This window comes from Paralichthys olivaceus, chromosome 17 (assembly GCF_024713975.1).
Source record: "Paralichthys olivaceus isolate ysfri-2021 chromosome 17, ASM2471397v2, whole genome shotgun sequence".
Taxonomy (NCBI): Eukaryota; Metazoa; Chordata; class Actinopteri; order Pleuronectiformes; family Paralichthyidae; genus Paralichthys; species Paralichthys olivaceus.
In genome coordinates, this window is record NC_091109.1 from 15,303,987 (window position 1) to 15,324,364 (window position 20,378).

Sequence of the window (20,378 nt, forward strand, 5' to 3'; positions counted from 1 at the left end):
AGTTAAGAAACAACCAATCAGAAGACAGTTAAGAACCAACCAATTTGAAGACAGTTAAGAAACAACCAATCAGAAGACAGTTCTGGTTGTTTCTTAACTGTCTTCTGATTGGTTGTTTCTTAACTGTCTTCTGATTGGTTGTTTCTTAACTGTCTTCTGATTGGTTGTTTCTTAACTGTCTTCTGATTGGTTGGTTCTTAACTGTCTTCTGATTGGTTGTTTCTTAACTGTCTTCTGATTGGTTGTTTCTTAACTGTCTTCTGATTGGTTGGTTCTTAACTGTCTTCTGATTGGTTGTTTCTTAACTGTCATCTTATTGGTTGTTTCTTAACTGTCTTCTGATTGGTTGGTTCTTAACTGTCATCTTATTGGTTGTTTCTTAACTGTCTTCTGATTGGTTCTTAACTGTCTTCTGATTGGTTGTTTCTTAACTGTCTTCTGATTGGTTGGTTCTTAACTGTCATCTTATTGGTTGTTACTTAACTGTCTTCTGATTGGTTGGTTCTTAACTGTCATCTTATTGGTTGTTTCTTAACTGTCTTCTGATTGGTTGTTTCTTAACTGTCTTCTGATTGGTTGGTTCTTAACTGTCATCTTATTGGTTGTTACTTAACTGTCTTCTGATTGGTTGTTTCTTAACTGTCTTCTGATTGGTTGTTTCTTAACTGTCATCTTATTGGTTGTTTCTTAACTGTCTTCTGATTGGTTGTTTCTTAACTGTCTTCTGATTGGTTGGTTCTTAACTGTCATCTTATTGGTTGTTTCTTAACTGTCTTCTGATTGGTTGTTTCTTAACTGTCTTCTGATTGGTTGTTTCTTAACTGTCTTCTGATTGGTTGGTTCTTAACTGTCATCTTATTGGTTGGTTCTTAACTGTCTTCTGATTGGTTGTTTCTTAACTGTCTTCTGATTGGTTGGTTCTTAACTGTCATCTTATTGGTTGTTTCTTAACTGTCTTCTGATTGGTTGTTTCTTAACTGTCTTCTGATTGGTTGTTTCTTAACTGTCTTCTGATTGGTTGTTTCTTAACTGTCTTCTGATTGGTTGGTTCTTAACTGTCTTTTGATTGGTTGTTTCTTAACTGTCTTCTGATTGGTTGGTTCTTAACTGTCTTCTGATTGGTTGTTTCTTAACTGTCTTCTGATTGGTTGTTTCTTAACTGTCATCTTATTGGTTGTTTCTTAACTGTCTTCTGATTGGTTGGTTCTTAACTGTCATCTTATTGGTTGTTTCTTAACTGTCTTCTGATTGGTTCTTAACTGTCTTCTGATTGGTTGTTTCTTAACTGTCTTCTGATTGGTTGGTTCTTAACTGTCATCTTATTGGTTGTTACTTAACTGTCTTCTGATTGGTTGTTTCTTAACTGTCTTCTGATTGGTTGTTTCTTAACTGTCATCTTATTGGTTGTTTCTTAACTGTCTTCTGATTGGTTCTTAACTGTCTTCTGATTGGTTGTTTCTTAACTGTCTTCTGATTGGTTGGTTCTTAACTGTCATCTTATTGGTTGTTTCTTAACTGTCTTCTGATTGGTTGGTTCTTAACTGTCTTCTGATTGGTTGTTTCTTAACTGTCTTCTGATTGGTTGGTTCTTAACTGTCATCTTATTGGTTGTTTCTTAACTGTCTTCTGATTGGTTGTTTCTTAACTGTCTTCTGATTGGTTGGTTCTTAACTGTCATCTTATTGGTTGTTTCTTAACTGTCTTCTGATTGGTTGTTTCTTAACTGTCTTCTGATTGGTTGTTTCTTAACTGTCTTCTGATTGGTTGGTTCTTAACTGTCATCTTATTGGTTGTTTCTTAACTGTCTTCTGATTGGTTGTTTCTTAACTGTCTTCTGATTGGTTGGTTCTTAACTGTCTTCTGATTGGTTGTTTCTTAACTGTTTTCTGATTGGTTGGTTCTTAACTGTCATCTGATTGGTTGTTTCTTAACTGTCTTCTGATTGGTTGTTTCTTAACTGTCTTCTGATTGGTTGTTTCTTAACTGTCATCTTATTGGTTGTTTCTTAACTGTCTTCTGATTGGTTGTTTCTTAACTGTCATCTTATTGGTTGTTTCTTAACTGTCTTCTGATTGGTTGTTTCTTAACTGTCTTCTGATTGGTTGTTTCTTAACTGTCTTCTGATTGGTTGTTTCTTAACTGTCTTCTGATTGGTTGGTTCTTAACTGTCTTTTGATTGGTTGTTTCTTAACTGTCTTCTGATTGGTTGGTTCTTAACTGTCTTCTGATTGGTTGTTTCTTAACTGTCTTCTGATTGGTTGGTTCTTAACTGTCTTCTGATTGGTTGTTTCTTAACTGTCTTCTGATTGGTTGTTTCTTAACTGTCTTCTGATTGGTTGTTTCTTAACTGTCTTCTGATTGGTTGGTTCTTAACTGTCTTCTGATTGGTTGTTTCTTAACTGTCTTCTGATTGGTTGTTTCTTAACTGTCTTCTGATTGGTTGGTTCTTAACTGTCTTCTGATTGGTTGTTTCTTAACTGTCTTCTAATTGGTTGTTTCTTAACTGTCTTCTGATTGGTTGTTTCTTAACTGTTAATTAGAGACTGCAGTGAAACAATGGGGGGGGGGGGGGGGGGGGGGGGTGCAGCTCATCCTTCAAAAACAGTACACTCAGTGTGTGCAGAAACACTCAGCCTGGAAGGCCTGAACTTTATTAGTTTGGGATTTCAAGCTTTCTCTCTCCTCAGGCTGTAATTTGATACACCTCTTCACAGGGAGTGAGTGGGAGGAGGTGTACAGTTTTCTGTGAGGCACGTACGTATGAGTGGGAAGGTGAGAGGGTGGGGGCAAACTTTTTGATTTCCTGCAGCAGACAGACTACTGATCATCCTGAGCGAGGGGCCCATATTCTATACTTTTGGGAACCAGTCCGGTCTTGGTGGAGTATTCTACTCCACCATTGAGGCAAAAGACAGTAAATACAGGACCCTCATAACATTTAGTTGGACATGAGGAAGATTTGTAGACAGACAAAAAAAAGTGTCTAACATGCCAAACCCTGGTCTACTAATTCCACATATGTTTGTGAGTCTCTCTGTCTGTCTGTCTATTTATGTGAAATGCATATCTCACGAGTCATCGTAGTCATCTTATTGGCATCATGCTTGACACATAAATTTGGTGTGATTTGGACACGCCATAGTTCAATATTAATACAATGTGAATACAAATCTGGCAGTGAATGGGGGCTCATTATTAGGGATCTTACGTGATATGTCCATGTGTAGAGTTGTTGTTTGTTGTACAATGTACTGTTCTGCAGCTGCTGTAGCAGTTTGGCCCAAGACGAATTTCACTATGGAACAATAAAGTATATTTGATTTGATTTGAAAACTGACTCTCATTATGCTACAATGTTGTACGCTCTACAACATCTACACACACACAAACACACGACATGTAACCTCTTGGTTCAACAAGTTGAACAACAATTTCAGATTTATTCACAATAGCATATTGTAGTTTAAGGTTTACTGATGTTAGTGAAACAAGTCCTCCAACCTGAACAGTCATATGGGTCGTTTGTCGTCTAAGAGTACCTTCATCATGATTGTCATAAAAACCCTAACCTCCCTCCTCCTTACTTTGTCTCTCACACTCATCTCCTTTTACTGTCTGCCTCTAAAGGTTGCCTATATAAACTAGTTTATGACAGTGGAGCCAAGCTTTTTGGATCTTTTTATGTTTGTTTTTTTATCTTTCTATTAATCGTTCTATTCCAATATTCATTCTTGTAGAAGGGTCTCTTAAAATTGAGTTTTGATACTTTATTATCATTATTTAAAAGTGCAGTGTGTAAGATTTAGGTTAAAGGGAACTACTGGCAGAAATTTAAGGAAGTACAATCCTCATGATGTTTTCACTAGTTTTCTTTGACCCAGAAAAGGCCCTTTATATTTAAATACTTTATATTTACATGTAGGGGGGTCCTCTCTAAGGAGGCCGCCATGTTTTTTACATTAGTCCAGACTGGACAAACTAAACACCTTTAGAGTTTTTATGACAAAAAAGGCTACAACGGATTCTTTTTCATGTTCGGAAGGAGAGGGTGAGGTGAGCTGCAACATGAAATTTAAACACTAGATATCACAAAATTCTACACACTGTACCTTTAAGTTGATATGCTAAATATGTTATATCAGTATATTACTGAAGAGATCTGTTTTTATGGGCGCTCTGTGTCTGGACAAAATCTAATGAGGCTGTGTAGTCTGCTGGATGCTGTTTACTTGATGGCTTTTCAAAGGCAACAGGACATATACTGTATAATGCAAAGCAATTAATTGAGGTATGGGGAGGGCAAATGAAAAATAAAATCTACATCAGAGGAGTTATCTGGAGCTATTGTTATGGACTTTTAATGGGGATTCATGTGGAACCCCTGTTCTGACACTGTACAAACTGCAGCTGGGCTGTTATATTTCTCTCTATATATATAAGACATAAGCCCCAGAAGCCTCAGGTTCAATCTGCATCATTTCTCTCTACATAATTTGATTAATCAAACATTTGTTAGAAATATACTGCACTAAAGTAGAATATGATTGGATATGAGGATCTATCAAAGATCTTGTGTTTTACTTCTTTTTGGTTATTTAACACATCTATTCTTTTACTATCACAGAAAACCATATAGTCATAAAAGTCAGCCAAAATTGGGAAAAATGCAGTGATGGGTTTTTCATCACCCAATTAATATAATGTGATAATTTATTTAAGAAAATGCCTTGTTTTAAATTTCTTTTAGCAAATGTAAAATTACTACAGGGTGTATCTATCTATCTATATGTATCAGCTTTTCAAATGTGGACTGTAGCTATTCACAAAGATGTGAGTGCAGTAGTTTAAACACTCAGCTGTATGCCCTCTCTCCTTAATTCTTCTAGAATCTTTCCACGCGTCCTCCAGCTCTGCTCACACGAGCCAGAGTTCGTCTCCAGCTGAATGCTCCGATGGTATTTAAAGTTTGTTGTGGCTCAGAGAACAACGGGCCTCACACACATGTACACACACATAACTCTCTTACCATTTCTGTGAGAGGTTTAGGTTTGAACACTGCTGTTATATCGTGCTTCCTTGTTGCATATTTTTGTGCTCTCAAGAGTTTGTTTAAACAAATCGTTAATTAATCAATGTCAACAGAAAATTAATCAGAAAATTAATCTGCACAGGAAACCTTTAAGAAGATTCAAATGAATGGAATTGTCATGTGCTCATGTTTCCCGGTTCAGTGTTGAGTGAAGTCAAAACCCAAATCGTTCATGAAGGAGTATAACTAACTTCTAGCTCTATAACTACTAATTATTTTTGTTGACCATTATTGGAGGCACTTTAAAATTGTAACATGCTTTTTAAATCCTTTTCTTTTCAGCTACTTGCAGATATACATCTGCATTTAAGGTTTAAAAACATTCCTTTTTGATAAAGCCTATAGTAAGGGCTGGATCAGGTGAGTCCTGAACCATCCCTTAGTTATGCTGCTATAGGTCTAGACTGCTGGGGGAACTCCCATCATGCACTGAGCACTTCTCCCCTTCTCTCTGTCTCTCTGCCCCCCCACATTCATTTATTTATTTTAATACATATCAATTACTATGTTTCATTTTTCTTCCATAGTCCCTCTCTCTCTTTCTCTTATTGCAGATATCTCTGACTCCAGAACTGCAGGAGAACAACTATTATTATTATTATTATTAACAATAATAACTTCGGTAATTAATTATTATATGAATTGTTGCTGCTATCATTATTAATCAATAACTTCTTTACACTGTTATTGTTTTCATTATAAGTAGTCAGATCTGATACCTGATGTTGCTCAAATGTTCCTGGTCTCTCTCGCCTCTCTCTCCCCCTCCTCACTATCTCTCTCTCTTCTCTCCCCTCTTTTCCACCCATCTACCCTCTCCTCCCCATTTTTCTCTGCTCACCCCAACTTGTCGAGGCAGATGACCGCCCACATTGAGCCTGGTTCTTCTAGAGGTTTCTCCCTGTTAATGAGGGAGTTTTTCCTCTCCACAGTCTCCAAAGTGCTGCTTATTGAGGGAACTGTTGGGTTTCTCTATATTTAATATGTATGATTTGGTGCTATACAAATAAAATTGAATTGAATTGAATTGAATACACTCAACTAGCAAGTGGCTGAAAATGGGTCGTCCCACTATAGAGCTGCACCCAGATAATTGCCAAAAGTAGGATTTTCTAACTTCAGAACCAGGACAATGGAAATGAGCAATAAACTTAAATCTAAGGTTGAAGATAAAATATATATCAATAAATCAATCAAATTTTATTTGTATAGCCCATATTCACGAATCACAAATTCAACTTGTCTCATAGGGCTTTAACAAGGTGTGACATCCTCTGTCCTTAACCCTCAACAAGAGTAAGGGAAAACTACCAAAAAAACCTTTTTAACAGAGGAAATAGAACTCAGAAAGAGCCACATGTGATGGATCCCTCTCCCAAGATGGACAGAAGTGCAATAGATGCCACGTGTAATGGAGAACATCAGAAAAATAAGAGTATTTACAGCATTGGTTAGAATAAACAGTTTGTAGCATGATGGAAGGTAAATTAATTGAGGAATTATTGTCAGTAATGGTAGCGTATCTGAGTAGACATATTGTATATCAAGCAGTCTTTTTGTAATCATAGTCCACGATCAGCTGCCACCACGATTAGGATACACCATTATAATCCATCATCATGATCCACCACCATCAGCAGCCACCTTAATCATGGTCCACCACTACGATCAGATGCCAGCACGATGCAGGATCCACCATTATGATCACGATCTCTGATTCGCGATCCACCATCATAATCCACGACGAGGTCGCAGTCGCAGCCCTGGATCTGCGAACGATAAGGCACAGGGACTCCGGGAAAGAACTCAAGTCAGTAACATGAGACATTAAGTTATTTGATGTGATGAGGAGGGAGAAGAGGAAATAGAAGCTCCATGTGTCATGTGTCCCTCGACATTGTAAACCTCGAGGGACACATGACAAAAATTAGCAGCACAACTGAGAGCCGATTTAAGACAAGCCTGGACCAGCTCTAACTATAGCTATATCATGATGTATAAAGAAATAATAGATACATAATAATAATAATAATAACAATAAATAATAGACAGATAGACTGGGACATCCCTGGACTGTTGAAAGAAGGCAGGATGGCTCTATGGATTTTTACAGTTAACTCCAGATTCAGAACATCTGCAGCCTCAGCAGCTCTCAATCCAGTCTACAACTGTACAGTGTTGGACAGTCTTTGTCCACTGCAGCCTCACGTCTGTTCTTGGCTCACAGAGTGGAACCTGATGTATAGACCATCCACCTCAAGGCTGGATGTGTTGTTCATCCTGAAATGCTTCTCTGCTCACCACAGTTGTAAAGAGTAGTTATCTGAGTTACTGCAGCCTTTTTGTCTTCTCCAACCAGTAAGACCATTCTCCTCTGACCTCTCTCTTTAACACTCTGTCTACAGAACAGAAGATCAGCAGTTACAGAAGAAGTCAAACCATGCTGAATACCATACCACAAGTCACTGTAATCACATTTTTCATCATTCTGATGTAAAGGTCAAGCTGTATCTGCTTTCCCCAGGCTTTTGGTCTTTGTCCTTACCTGGGCTAAAAAATAGCCCCTAATTTCTTCACTGTACGAGACATGCAGAGATTAATTAATGTGAATTTTTCTTATCTCTGTGTAAGAAAAGACGTATTTCTACAACATCAGTGTGTTCTGTCAGTCATAACATTAACTTTTTTTAAACCTTAAGGAAAATCAAGTCTTGCTGTCACAAAATCATCTGTATGACCTACAGACAGATTATTTTATACTCACATGAAGAATTTGACTACATTCCCTTACAGTGTGCTCAGACAAGGATAGAGATTACTGAATTACAATTTCCCCTCACCATTACTGTCTCTGCCTGCACTTTCACATGTTGCTGGAAAACTGAACAGTGCAGATGATGGATGGATATTGACAAAGAACACCGGCTGTAAAGAACATCACAGCTATAGTTGTATGTTGTAGACAGTGAATGTTATTCTGTGAAGTTGTAGATGTCATTGTGAACTAAGGTATATTTAGGATGTACAGGATGGTGTATACAAAGTGAAGTGAAGCCAGTGTAGGAGTTTAATGGCAGCTTTGGTGCTGAGTCAATGATGATACTGACCTCCTGTGGATTTTCTCCAGAATTACTATTGTACTTCAGTCAAGGGAACAAGTCCTTCCCTTGAAAATAGAACAACAAAAAGTGCTGCTATTAGATGCACTGTATGTATGAATGTGTGTGTGAATGTGTGAATGGCAACCTGTAGTGTAAAGCGCTTTGAGTGACCAAGTTACCATGACGTGAAAAAATATTTTGTCTTTGGGTTCAGGAGGCAGACACAGTCTCTACATTTATGGAAAGACTGCTTGCTCAGGTGAGCCCTGAACCATCCCCTAGTGATGCTGATATAGGCCTGAAGACTGCTTGGGGAACTCCATCATCATTTATATTCATATTTTCATTATGAGAAGTACAGTGTTTGTATTTTTTATTTCTATGTTTTGAATCAAATACAAAGGATTGCAATCCAATTCAGTATTATTTGTATAGCGCAAAACCATTATTTACATCGTCAAGACCATACAAAAATATGGAGAAACCCAACAGTTCCCACAATGAGCAAGCACGTTGACAAATGTGGAGTGAAAAACTCCCCTTTAACAGAATGTAACCAATAGCAGAACCAGACTCAATGTGGGCGGCCATCTGCCTCATCCTTTTGGGTTGAGCAGAGAAAAAAATGGGGAAGAGTAAAGAAGTAGGTGGAAAAGAGGTGGGAGAAAAGAGAGAGGGAAGGAAGGGGAAAGAAAGGGGAAGAGAGAGGTGAGCAATACCAGGAATATAGATATAATTGTGTTATTAATAATAGCAGCACCAGTTTCACCAGTTGGAATTACACCACTCCTGTTAGACACATATTTAGTCACTCCTTATGTCTGGTTCAATCAGAGCAGAGAGACAAACACAGCCAGAGCCTACAGATTGTGTGAGCCAAAATCTGAGGAAATACGTCTCCCAAGGACTTTCCTGTTGTTAACTAACACAAACAACCGACTGACAGGAAACATGGAGTCTCTTTCAAATAATATCAACATCTAACCCAAACCTAATCAGCCCTCACCCTCTCTCCCTTGACGAAGTCCCCAAAGCAAACAGACAGCTACGCATCAAAATTGTATTGTCTTCATATTTTCATTATTATTACCCTGTGTAGAGTTGTTGTTGTTGTTTGTTGTTCAATGTACTGTTCTGCAACTGCTGTACTTTGGCCCAAAACAAATTTCCCTATGGGACAATATAGTATATTTGATTTGAAAATTGACTCTCATTAGACTACGAAATAGTACGCTCTACAACATCTATGCACACACAAACACACTACACACGACATGTAACCTCTTGGCCTTATTACATAAACTCCATATAAATGGTCTGTATTTATAGAGCTTATAGTCTTGATCACAAATACTTAAAGCAGTTAAGCGTACTGTTTTACATTTACCCATTCATACAGTGTATCTATGTGCAGTTTTCTCTTCTTTCTCAATGAGAAGAGGGTTCAGTATTTTGCCCAAGGGAAGACTGGGATCAAACTGCCGACCTTCTGGTTAGAGGACGACTGCTCTAGCCCCTGAGCACAGCCACCCCTTAACTGGACAAAACTGCCTTCCTTGATTTACTACTCCACTAATTGAGAAAATTGTAATTAATAAGTGGTTGTATTTATATAACGCTTTCTAGTCTTGAAAACCACTCAAAGCGCTTTACACTACAGTTTTTGACATTCACCCATTCACACACACATTCATACAGTGCATCTATTAGCAGTACTTTTTGTTGTTCTATGGGGCAATTTGGGGTTCAGCATCTTGCCCAAGGCCACTTTGTCATGCAGATGGAAAGACTGGGGATCGAAATTCCAACCTTCTGGTTGGAGAATTCTGTGTCACACACACATCCTACTGCAGTGTAAAAAGTGGAAGTTCCATTTCAAAGGGGATTTTTGAGGAAGTTTCCACAACAAGCCAATGTAACTGACTTACTCATCATCGACTTCTGTATCACTTCTTAATTTTTCAGTCCTCTAGAATTTCATCGTCACTGAATGATGAAATTAGAACTAGAATAGACACAGATTTTCTGGAAAAACAGTTAATCATAATTGTGTCAATGATGGTCTTTTTGTGTGTGCTCAAAGTCTCACAGACACAAAGGCAAGTGAAATGTGTAGTTCAAATAAACTCCCAGCAGGTTGCAGCATTTGAAAGAACACAAAAAGATCAAAATATATTTTAGTATATGATACTTAATTAATTTATGTTCTGAAGAAATTGGTCAAAAGAGTTCTGACTTTTTTTTTCTTTTTTTCCCCTTTGAAGTTAATTCTCTGATGGACAGCAGATGGATTTGTTTTGCATGAGATCAACACTAATGAGCCACATCCAGCTTCAGAGCCACACATATTCTCCCAGGGCCTTATCCCGACCCCACTGGTTGTATTGTGACTCATGGAAATTTGCATGGTTAAATCGGTAATACAAACAGTAATACAAAGGCAACAAAAGCACAATTGAAGTAAACAACAGCCTGAGTAAAGTGAGCTTAATCAAAACAAAACTGTCATTTGTCTAAATGTTGGCACTGAACAATGTCATGATCGTCTATCATGCGAGGTAAAATGTTAGATATTTCCAGCTCCTCAAGTTAAAACTTCTTCTGTGCTGCACATTTAGATAATACAGTTGTTTCCTTCTCTGAACTGTATCAGAACCTTGATACAGGACATGGCAGTAATGAAGGCAGACAAAGCTCTATATAAATACAAACCATTTACTATTACAAGAAATGTTAAAGACTTTCATTGTTGCCAACCAAATATTTGTGAAGGATGCCAATAATTCTGTCCAAGGTACATTTTTTTTGTTTGTATAATTGCAGTGTTATGCACATAATATGGCTTTCTCTTTCATTCTGTATAACGCTCACAATCTGTTAAGATATGCTGATAGTAAAAATGTGTTCATATGCATTCATTTTTACAGATATTGTGAATTCTATACTTTGAAAGTCACCCACCCACCAATCTAACTGTCTACCTATCTAGAAACCTCTGTCTCTCTCTCTTTTATGTAAATGGTAACTGGTCAGTATTTTCTAGTCTTGATGACTCAAAGTGCTTTACAGTAGAGTATATTTCTAGTGCAACTATGGGAAGCACTTTTTCTATGGGGGGGCTCAGGAAGACTGTGATCGATCCACCAACCTTTTGGTTAGAAAATGACTGCTCTATCTCTAGCATCAGGTTAATGTAAGAATCAAGCAACCGTCCATAAACAAAGCAGTTCAAGCATTCTCAAACATTTTCCCATAAATCCCCCCCCCCCCCCCCCCCCCCCCCCCCCCGCTTCCTGTCTTTGTGTTAAACCAGACTAAACAAGCCCTGCACATCTGTCTGTAATATATATGCAAAAGCTATGAACCTCTCAACACAGATTCTCTTTTAAGAAATTATTTCTGTATAAATTAATTAAAACAACATAGTTGGTATATTATGACAGTATTTACATGCAGAGTTTTGTGTTTTTCAGAACTGATTCGTTCTGAAAGCATATGTAAGTTGTATTTCCCCATACAACTGTATAGCAGGGAGGCTCCATCCCACCTGAATCTGCCTCCTGTCCCTGTCATCTCTCATTATATTTGCATGACCATGAAAGGAGGTAGCAGCACAATGTTGAAGGGAGGAGGGGCGTTCCCACTCTGAAGAGCAAGGCACACAGTTTGAATCAGCTGTTGACTCAGTACAGGGCAAAGTTCTGCAATTCACAAAGCCATGCTACATTCATGAGGTTCTTACTGCTCTTACTGCTGAATCAGCTCCCAGTATTAATCAGAGGCATGCAGTGGTTCATGGTAACTGTTAGAGTCATAATAACAGAATAACAAAAATGGTTGCAAAAATCAAGTAGCAGAAAGTGGCAGGTTCAAGACTTATGATTCAAATGTTAAACATTTTCCCCTAGGGAGCATATGAGGTAATATTTCATCAGATATTTGCCACTTCATTATTAGAGAGTCCAGTTGGAGGAGAATACTTGCATGTGCACTTGCACTTGTATGGAATTAGCCAATAAAGAGTCCTGCCGTATAATGTCACACTGTGTGTCAGCGAAAGCTGAACAAGGTTCAGCATCATGAGTTGAAAAGAGCTGGGTTCTTTCATGCAGAGCTGATGAGTGCAGATTAAAGCAGCTTTGTTACTTCCAGCAGGGGATTCACAGCTTAAGTTTTTGTGTTGCTTGGTGCCAGTCGACAAGTCTGTGAAAAATGTGGCTGTGTTTCATGCTCCGACCTGATGAACACATCTGCTCTGCAACCGAGGCTGATCAGGAGTGGCAACATTCATGAGACTGACAAAAGAAATCACAGAACCACACATGCAATATTTACGATGTTAAAATACAAGTGGTATTTGTTCTATGAACCAAATATCAAATTTACTTTGAATATGGTGACTGTTTTAGATCACGGACACAAAAACTTAAAGGGTCAAGACATGGCACTGTTTAAGTTTATAAACCTACATCTACAGGTCAAAGGGAGATAAAAAGTTAGTCAGATCAATCTACTGGACTGGTTTTAATAAGAAACTATAAGATCAGGAAAGTAGTAGAATTCCACTATGAATTACTGATCAGATCAATGCATTTCAATTTGGTTAAATAATGTGCTTAATAAATCCATGTAGTTTGTAGTGCACCCTTAAGAATAGATTATTAAATGGTAAATGGTTTGTATTTATATAGCACTTTTTAAGTCTTGATGACCACTCAAAGTGCTTTACAGTACAGTTTTCCATTCACCCATTCACCCACACATTCATACAGAGCATCTATTAGCAGCACTTTTTTATTCTATGAGGGGAAATTCAGGGTTCAGCATCTTGCTCAAGGACACTTCGGCATGCAGATTGGGAAGATTGGGGATTGAATTGCTGACCTTCTGGTTGGAGAATGACCACTCTACCCCTCAGCCACAGCCGCCCTAGTATTAGAGACTTTGTGAAATGGCTACAACCTTTCACAGGCTGGGTGAACTAAATACTTGTTAATGATGGGGATTTTTGGTGCGTAGGAGATTAATACATAAACTATATGACTCAGCCAGGAGCAATCAGGAGACCAACTGCAATTTCAAAATGTCCCAGTTTGTATAATCAGAGAAGAATTTTCCTGACAACTTTTTACTTTTACTTCCTATATTTAAACACAAATATCTGCACTTTATAGTCCTTAAATTCTCAAAACTGGCTCGTTACTTGTTTCAACCTCCACGGATGACGACACGACGTAAAAGACATAACAACACAGAGAGGACCTCAGACGACCTCACTAAACCATCCAATCTATGGTAGTGACAGGGGGTGTGTACAAAGGGCAGGGACTTAATCAACACAAATACATTCCCCATCCATTTAATCCCTGTACAAAATGATCCAGGTGCTCATGCAGGACCATGGTTCACTTCAGTCTTTATTACTCTGTCTGAAATTTGGCAGCAAAACTAGATTGTGTCCAGTTCTGTGCAGGTTGTTACCAAAAGAGGAAAACTATCCCATTTTGTGTGCCTAGCATTTTTTTTTAGTTTTGCAGGGTTATCAAAATAAAGCATTGTGTATCGTTGAAGTAAAAAAATTCATTTTTACTTTTTACTTATGTACTTGAGTACATTTCAGAGCCTGTACTTTCTTACTTTTACTAGAGTAAAGTAGTTGTATCAGTACTTTTACTTTTACCAGAGTCTTTTTTTACCCAAGTATCTGTACTTCTACTTAAGTAAAGAATTTGAGTAATTTTCCCACCTTTGCCTAAAACCCCACAAAGATCCTGTTAGTTACTTTACTCCTAGTTAAAAAGCTAAAATTGTCTTTTTTCTCCCATTTAGATTAAAGCTGGGGAAAAAAGTTGGAGACTAAATCTTCATCTTTATAGCCACCCAATAAATATGACATTTCTGAGACAGTGGTCTTTCAGGTTTATATATAAAATGTCACATTCTTGGCCGAGCTTGGCCAAAACAGTTTCCTCATGAGAGCCACCCTATGGAAATGACCCCCCAGATGAACTTGAGGAGATGAATTTTATGTTTATTCAGTGGAGACCTGTAGCTTGAAATCCTCTTCTCTTTTGTTTATTTCCTGTTAGGGCAGGGTGGGCTGCAAAAAACGAGGTTAAACAAATCCAGCAGGATTTGGACAACTCAACATAATGTCACATCCAGGATCAGACAAAACAGAGATGATTCTGAGATAGCCTTATAAAACATGTCGATATGAGACTAGAGACTGAGATTGGAACGTTGTAAAGCTTGTGTTCAGAGCCCTGTCTGGATATTTTCAGTGAGGCACATAGATGTTTGAGATAGAGACATGAGAATGTCCATGATCTAAATGTCTAAACCTTATTTGGATCTGTTTCCACCCAAAACAGTCACAAAAGTATTAAATTGACCACTGAACACCCCAGATAAGGTTTGTTCTGCTCTCAGCCTCTCCTGCGTGTGAACTGTCATCTCACAACTCATTTAGTAATCAAACAGCTGGAACAACAGACCCTGCTATGCTAACTATACAAGATTGCAGGAAATACTTTGTCGAACTCTCTGAGGGAAAGGTTTGGGGTGCTGTGAAGCTCATGGTATCCTGCTGGTATGCTGCTGACACTTATAAATACAAATATACACGCAAATATTTGACATAGTTCAATGATTCCAGTCAGGAGCAGCCTGTGGACAAAAGGTCCTGAATGCTAATAAACATGAAGAAGCACTGAGCACTCTCTGCCCCCATTTATTAATTAATAATATTAATATACTATGATATAACAATAACAGGTGACAAGGCCTTACATCTATAAGTATCCGCACATACATATACAGATCAGAAAATACTGTGACTTGCATGCTGTGTCCAAAAACTTCTGAATTTAAGAAGATATCTCTCTATATATACAATAGTGATTTTTGTTAATGATTTTTCTGTATATTGTGCTTTATATATACTGTATTTTTTCATTTACCAATACCAGTACACATTTTAGAGACATTACAGTAGTAACAGCTCTACACTGTGTTTGCTTGATAGTAGAGACATCAAGAGGAGTCTGTGCTTCAGAGAGACTCGCTGGGAAACAGTGAACCTCTCAGTTGGATTGATCTCTGCTGTCATCTACAGCCCTGGAGAAGCCAGAGATAACAAACACAGAACCTTATTTAAACTTGGACAGCATTTTTTTGTGTCCCAGATGAGTAGGCTGAGGTAGACATGGAGAGGGAGTTCTTAGTCTGAATGATTGATTTCATTTCAACATTACATTTCTATTGCTTTCTTAATTTCTACTTTGTTTTCATTTTTTGTTGTTTTTATTTTTTCAAATTTGAAATGTTCTATCTGTTACAGCGAAGACACAAATAGGACAGGATAGTAACACTTGTGCTAACTGAGCTGAGACTTGACTGGCTAGTTGCAGTCAACAATTTTGTAATACTGAACACCCTATGTTACATTTCCTCAGTGATGGACTCTAATATCAGTGTATGTATCAAACTGAGATCAGGTGGTTTTCTGGGAAAAACACTAATGGCATCTCTAGTATGTGCGTCTGTGACACTGTACCAAGTGTTTGGACACTGAATATAATCGTATACAATGAAATAATGACTACTTCAACAAAAATTATTACCACATACTACCACACAAACTCCGTTGCTTAAAATGTGAGCTCACAGTTCTCTTGTGTGTCAGAATATTGTTAAAATAATACTTTGTGTGGGGGTCGTGTCTTTTTCAAATGTGCCGGTCTCCATCTCTGAGCGATATTGATTGGAGCACTGGACCTAAAGGGACCAGACTAACGTCACACTGCCAGAATCACAGCCAGATATCTCAAGTTGTCACAATAACACAGACACAAATAACATGAGTGCCACTTCCACCATGAACTGTGGTGGCAGTCACACATGAGTGAGTGATGAGATGGCATGCGCCCATGGGATTTTTTTTAATGAGCTCCATGTAGGCCCAGAGTGAACAACAAGCAGGGTCATGTGAACAATCATCCAAAGGATTTTGCATCTATATACAACAAGTAGGTTAATGACTGGACCAGTGAGGCTCTTATGGGTACAAAACATTTAAGTGAAACATGGACTTATCCTCTGGGTCCATTAAGAATTTCATGTGTTTCATGTGTTTTACGCAGAATTTACAAGAAGTCATACGGCTTCTTGTGAAAAAAAAAGAAGTGATAGGGCTTCTTGTAAATGGCTCCATGTCAATGTCTAGGCATTCAAAGAAACCACAACATCCCTTAGTTCCACTTCCCATATGAAGCAAGAGCTGGATTAGTGGAATTACTTTCACAGATACATTGGAATTTACAGTACTGGTGGTTTGTGCACATGGCACAGATGAAAAAAACACTTAAACGTGGTCAATGAAGATGCAAGTCATGTTTATTTATAGCTTGCTGGCTTCAGAAACTATCCAGTCTCAGTTCCGAAGATGACGAGAAACAGATGAAGTTGATTAAATATTTTGGAACGCTAAACAGTCATGACCTGCCTTCAGAAAGACCCATTGGAAAATAAAAGACTTGTGTGGGATATAACAAATCAGCCTTTTCAGATCAGTGGCAGGTTATTTTTGGAGAGACGATGCTTCTGTTAAGTGTTGATTTCCACACACCAACTTCTTACTCACATCCGTTGTGCCATTAGTCCACAGTGGGTCCAAGCAGAAGTGATTCAAGATTCAAGGGTTTATTGTCATATGCACAACAATTACATTCAGCAGTTGCTGGCAATGAAATGCTCCCCTCTAGCCTTGCTCAGAAATTACACAAGAAAAAAATACAAATAAAAATAGAATATAAAATATAAAAAATCGTCGGCCAGATGGCAGCAGGCAGAACAGTTAATGGTTTGGGTGCTGGGGTCTTTAACGATCCGGTTGCTCTTCTTCCTACACCGCTGGGTGTAGCGGTCCTCCATGGATGGCAGCTCTGTCCTGGTAATACACTGAGCAGACTTCACCACTCTCTGTAGAGCCTTGCAGTTCAGGGCGATGCAGCTGCCATACCAGGCGGTGATGCAGCCAGTCAGAATACTCTCAATGGTGCACCTGTAAAAGTTGCAGAGAATCCTGGGGCCCATGTTGAGCCTCCGCAGCCTGCAGAGGAAGAAGAGCCGCTGTCTGGCCGTCCAGGTCAGGTGATGTGAACCCAGAGGAACCAGAAACTGCTGACTCTCTCCAACATAATCCTTTTGATGGAGAGGGGGGCGTGTTTAACTCCCTGTCTCTTCCTGTGTGTCATCAACAAATTTAATGATGGTTTTGGAGCTGTGGGTGGCCACGCAGTCATGAGTGAACAGGGAGTACAGGAGAGGACTGAGCAGGCAGCCCTGGGGGGCGCTGGTGCTGAGAGTCATTCGGAGAATGTGGTGCTGCCTATCCACACTGGTGTTGAGCCCAAGGTCTCCATGCTTGGTGACGAGCTTCAGGGGCACGATGGTATTGAACTCTGAACTATAGTCAATAAACAGCATTCTCACATGTATACCTCTGGTCCAGGTGGGTGAGGGCAGTAGGAAGGGTGAGGGAGATGGCATCTGCAGTTGACCTATTTGGCCTGTAGGCAACTGCAGTGGGTCCAATGAGTCATGGAGGGAGTAGGTGATGAAGTGGTTTGCTTTCACAACAACTCACAGCGTTCCCAACCTCAATGTTCAATAAAGATAACAAACTCCAACAGGCGCTAGGACAAATATGGCGCACCCACTGCAAACACAGGTGTCATCTCTGTCTGAATGTGTGCCTGCACAGTCAGTCACACAGTACAGAGGCATAAGTCCCTGATGTGTGCTGTGATATGGTCACAGACAGAATGGGGGCAGACAAAACTAAAGCTCAGAGTCTGGAAAATTTTGTTTTACTCTCTCAATAAACTAAGAAGGAACATGTGCATACCCTTTACCTGCATGCCAAGAAGCTATGAATCATTTAACCAGGTCAAAGTTTAAATCTAATCTGTAACAATTAAAATGAACAGTTAGGATTAGTGTTTGATGCTTCACCAGACAATACCTGTGACACAGATTTGGGAGAACTGATGATAGCGTCATTGATGATCAGTGATTCATGTTCTGTGGGTTGCTGCCAGTTCCCAATCAGTATGTGATGCATGTTCCGGCACATGTTAATGACATTGTTACTCCCTACCTTGACGAGTGTGCTGGCCTCAATCAAGGAGGCATTCTGGGCCAGCACCATGGTTAGGATCTGGTTAGAATTCATATAAAACATCTTGGTCTGAGTTAAGGAATACATTTTAAAATGATCAAATAAAACAAATTTTACTGTTCTTGTTTACCTGCCCCACTTAAGATGTCACAATAGTTCCATAATCTTAAATTGTTGACAACAATGTTAGAAATGATGAGGAAATGTGAAAATAAAGCTGAATGAAACTTGTTACAACAAACAGGCATTACCATTATTTATGTTCTTTCTTCTTTTCTTTTTCTTGTGTCATTGGCTGAGGAATGCTCAATGCTTCTTTTGATGGTAATATACCCTCATATTTAGAGTCAGTTGTTTTGCTTTATCCTCTTACTGTTTTTTTCTGAAACAGGATTAATCAGGTTTATCAGCTGAGGTCATCTCAGCTCAGACTGGCAAGCCCTTTATCCCATCATAAAGGTACAGTGTGTTCTCACTTCCTTTGAAAAGCTCCTTCTGAATTCCCACACATACCTGACGCCCATCCCATATGCCTCAACAAGAACCAGAGTGTGCTGGTGCCCCTGTGTTGCAGTCATGCAACCTGAATCTTTATCTGATACCAATTCATGCTTTCATACCTGGTTTTGGAAATAATGTGCACACACAGTCATGTTCCAACAGGTGAACACCAACACACCAAACATCCCTCCTCTACATTCCTGGGCAAGCTGGGGCGTCATGTCCCAACCCAGTCTATTAAAGTGGAAATTCACTGCCTACACTCTCGACCTCAGTCTTCAGTATGTTGCAGTAAACCATGTGTCAAACCTGTTTTTTTAGGTATATTCCTGACCATAAGGACAAATCATGTGCAATTGTTTGGCCTCAGCACAGAACATTCAGTACATGAACAATGTAGTCTCACTCTAGAAATGACTCTTCCAGTAATCTGTTGCCGTTCATACCATGGCCGGAACAGGATAGTACAAGTACATTTTTATATTACAGGATAGGCTGTGTGTGTGTAAAACCCATTAGTGCTACTTAATTGTTGGCATTCTACCTACAGCACACAGAAAGTTTGATAAATAGCAGAAAATAACAGGGTGGAAGTAGAAAAGGCTGAAGGAGTGCTGTTCAGTGTCTAAAGTGGATATTTTGCAAACAATAACTGCATGTTTGGTGGATATTTCTACCGAATACAGTTTGAGACCAGTTTGAGTGCACAGTACCTTATGATACTGTGAGGTATCAAGGTATTTGCTCATGTATGATGGTTACAGACCAGGATATGGCCAACCCTCAACTCAGACATAATTCTCTGCCTCTGCTCCTGAAAGAGGAGCAAATATTCACACTGTAGTGAATCATCAGTACAGGCAAACAGAAACCTGAGTCCGTTCAGGTGTTTGAAGAAACAACCCAGTGAAAACAAGTTGTCATTCGGTCAAAATCAGCAACATTGTCTCCATTGATGTTCTCTGTTCTTTTCTACAATATGTCTTTTCTGAATCTGTCAAAGTTTGTCAACGTTCTTCCTGGCTGTGTTCAGGTGCAGACAGGAAGCTGGAGCAGTAAACACATGAGAACCCAGCCAGCCAGGAAGGCATCACTCTGACACAGCTGAATACTGACTATAATCCTGTATATGTTGAAATGCTCTGGTGCTGATATCAATCAAAGCTTCTCCACAGGTATTTCTTAAAGTTTATTACAACTCAAGTTTACACTGTGTATTGTTTCCAGGATGTAATCATATGCTTGCATTCCAAAGTCTGACGTGAGGAAAATCTGTTGTCGTCTGTACTCTGCTTTTATATGCGATCAAACTAACTTCCCAACATTGTCAAATAAAGTCCCAGAGTCACTCAGTACTGTGAGAGTAGAGTTTAGCTTGCTATAAGAAAATGCAGTATGACTGACTACTGACTGACACGCTTCCTCTGGATATGTTTGTTGCTGAGACAGTTTACTTAAACCCATTAACTTATCAGCTTCTGGTACGAGCTTTCATAAATACTGA

General features: G+C 38.9%; 1 protein-coding gene across 1 annotated transcript in view; it reads left to right on the forward strand.

Annotated features, from left to right (window-relative positions):
* alg14 (ALG14 UDP-N-acetylglucosaminyltransferase subunit) overlaps positions 1 to 20,378 on the forward strand; it is a 149,649-nt gene that overhangs the window by 32,301 nt on the left and 96,970 nt on the right. The gene's annotated exons all lie outside the window — the stretch shown is intronic.